Raw genomic sequence first — 2988 nt, forward strand, 5'->3', positions numbered from 1 at the left:
TGCATTTTCTTGATGATGTCCTTTGAAGCACAGGAGTTTTTCATTTTGATGAAGTCCAATATGTCTGTTTTCTTTTGTTGCTGGTGCTTTTGGTATCCTATCTAAGAATCCTTTACAAAATCATGATTTGCTCTTAAACTCATAAGTCATTAGTAGCATTTTATTGTTCTACACATTTTTTCAGCTTTACTGAAGTATAATTGACTGAACATTTATCTTTTAAAAACATCTTTTTATTCTTCTTTTCTATTAGAGAGTAAGGTCTGTTGTTATTATTGATTTTTTTGAAATTTGTTGAGACTGTCACTTATATCTGGTTATTTTTAATTATTGCTTTATATGTAACTGAGAAGAATGAACAACTTTTTCTCATTGGTGAGTTTATCTTGTTTTCGGTTTGCTGATCTTGACTATATAGACATATCCTTCTCCAAATTTTGGAAAATTTCAGCCATTATTTCTTCAAATATTTTTTTCTGTACTAATTTCTTTCTGCTGTCCTGGAACTCCAGTGGTGCAAATGGTTGATTCTTTGATAGTTTTTCTCAGGCCTGAGGTTCTGTTAAATTTGTTCACTCTTCTTTCTTTTCTTTAGATTGAATAATTTCTCTTGACCTATCTTCAAGCTCACAATCTCTTTTCCCTGTCATCTGTGATGGTAAATTTTATTTTTTTTAATGTTTATATATTTATTTTGAGAGAGAGAGCAAGTGGGGGAAAGGCAGAGAGAGGGAGAGAGAGAAACTCAAACAGGCTCTGCACCATCATCACAGAGCCCGACGTAGGGCTTGATCCCACGAACCATGAGATCATGACCTGAGCTGAGATGAAGAGTCCTATGCCTAACTGACTGAACCGCCCAGGTGCCCCTGTGATGGTTAATTTTATGTGTCAACTCGGCTAAGTTATGATACCTACTGTTTGGTCAAACACTGGTCTATATATTGCTGTGAAGGTATTTTTTAGATGTGATTAACATTTAAATTAGTAGACTTTGAGTAAAGCAGATTATCCTCCATAATGTGGTTGTGCCTTGTTGAGTCAGTCATAGGGCTTAAGAAAAAAGATTGACCTGCCCTAAGGAAGAAAGAAGTCTGCTTCCAAATTACCTTTGGACTCAAGACTGCAACAATCAATTTTTCCCTGGGTTTCCAGTCTGCTGGCCTGCCCTGAGAAGGATTTTGAATTTTCCAACCCCTACAATCACATTATGCAAATCTTTAGAATCTCTCCCATTCTCTCTCTCTCTCTCTCTCTCTCTCTCTCTCTCTCTCTCTGCATATATATATTCTCTTTATCCTGGTATTTTGCAGTTTCGCTCTAATGTGTCCCCAAAAGTCTTTGTCCCCAAGAGGCACACACAAACTTCCAAAATGCTCCCTAGAGGGCGGTGTTGTTTCTTTTACACCCATAGCACTTCAGAGACTATTGTCATCTCTTCATTAAGGTTGCTGTTTGGCCAGAGAGTGGCTGGGTAGTGAGATCTGGGCTGTAGATCTCCAGCCTCTCATGATCTTTAAGGTTAGGCTAGTCTCCTCTTTAAAGACAAAATGACATGGATTCCAAAATTTTAAAGTAAGAATTGTGCCTGCAGTCCACATAATCCTGGTATATATAGCTATATATCATATAAAATGATGATTTTCTGTATATTATACACACACATCACATATATACTTCTGCTGTTGACTTCATCTAGTGAATTTTTTATTTAATATACTGTCATTTTATCCTCTAAAGTTTCCATTTGGTTATTTTTTTGTAGTTTCTTTTTACTCTGCTGAGAACTATCTTTTCTCATTTATTTAAAGGGTGTGTTTACCTCACAGGGCGTAATTATAACAGCCTTGAACTCTGTAAATTTCAGTAGCTGAGTCATCTTGAGTTTGGCCATCTGTTGAATGTCTTTTCCCTTGGGAATTACTTTTTCTTGATTCTTTGTATGTCAAGTAATTTTGGATTGTATACTGGATATTTTGAATCTTATGTTGCAAGAATCTGGGTTGTGTTATAAAGTCCTCCAGTGGATGTGATTTCTTTTTAAAGCAGGCAATCAACCTGGTTAGGTTCTAACTACAAATTCTAGCTCACTGTGTAGTTGGAACCTACTGAAATGTCAGTTCAGTTTTCAAAGCCTTTGCTCTGATACTTTGGGCTTATCCTACATCTGGTCTACTTGGGGGTTAGTTTGAGTGGTGTTTTATATCATAGTTCAGTTCTCAGAGTCTTTGCTATATTGCTTTGGGTCTATCCCATGCGTACTGAGCTCAGAGGTGAGCCGGGGATGTATACTGGTTCATACACAGAATTAAAGGATCCTTTTCTCCAGCTCTCTCTTCTTTGTGACACTTTCCAGCTTTCAGGGGCCTATTTTTTCATTCCTCTGACCAGAAATATGGGGTTCCTTGGAGTTTTTCTCCTTGTGTTTCCTATAGCAACTCTGCTGGAGATTTCCCTGATCAATATTAGGAGAGAAAGTAGATACAAATGTATGGGTAACTCACCCCTGGACAAGTCACATCACATTTTTACTTCCCTTCCCAATCCACCTGCTTTTACACACTTTTCAGATTCTGAGATAACTGCTTGTTGTGTTTTTTTCCAGAGACTTTAGTTGTTATAAGTTGGAGAGAAGAGACTGTAGTGGTCTTACTTGATCTTAGCTGGCACCAGAAACCAGTACATCCACAGTATTTCTTTGATTTTTTAACATTTTTTGAAAACATTCAACTTTGGAATTCATTCATTTGTTCAGCTAATGTTCATTAAATCTGTTTCATTTGCTAGGTACTGTGAACAAGACAACACTATCTTTGCTTGTGTCCATTCCTATTTGATAGGAGAAATGTTTTTTTTTTAAGTTTATGTATTTTTGAGAGAGAGAGAGAGAGAGAGCGCGCGCACATGTGAGTGAGAGAAGGGCAGAGAGAGAGAGAGAGAGAGGGAGAGAGAGAATCCCAAGCAGGCTCTGTGCTGTCAGCACATAGC

Source organism: Lynx canadensis, chromosome X (genome assembly GCF_007474595.2).
Source record: "Lynx canadensis isolate LIC74 chromosome X, mLynCan4.pri.v2, whole genome shotgun sequence".
Lineage (NCBI taxonomy): Eukaryota > Metazoa > Chordata > Mammalia > Carnivora > Felidae > Lynx > Lynx canadensis.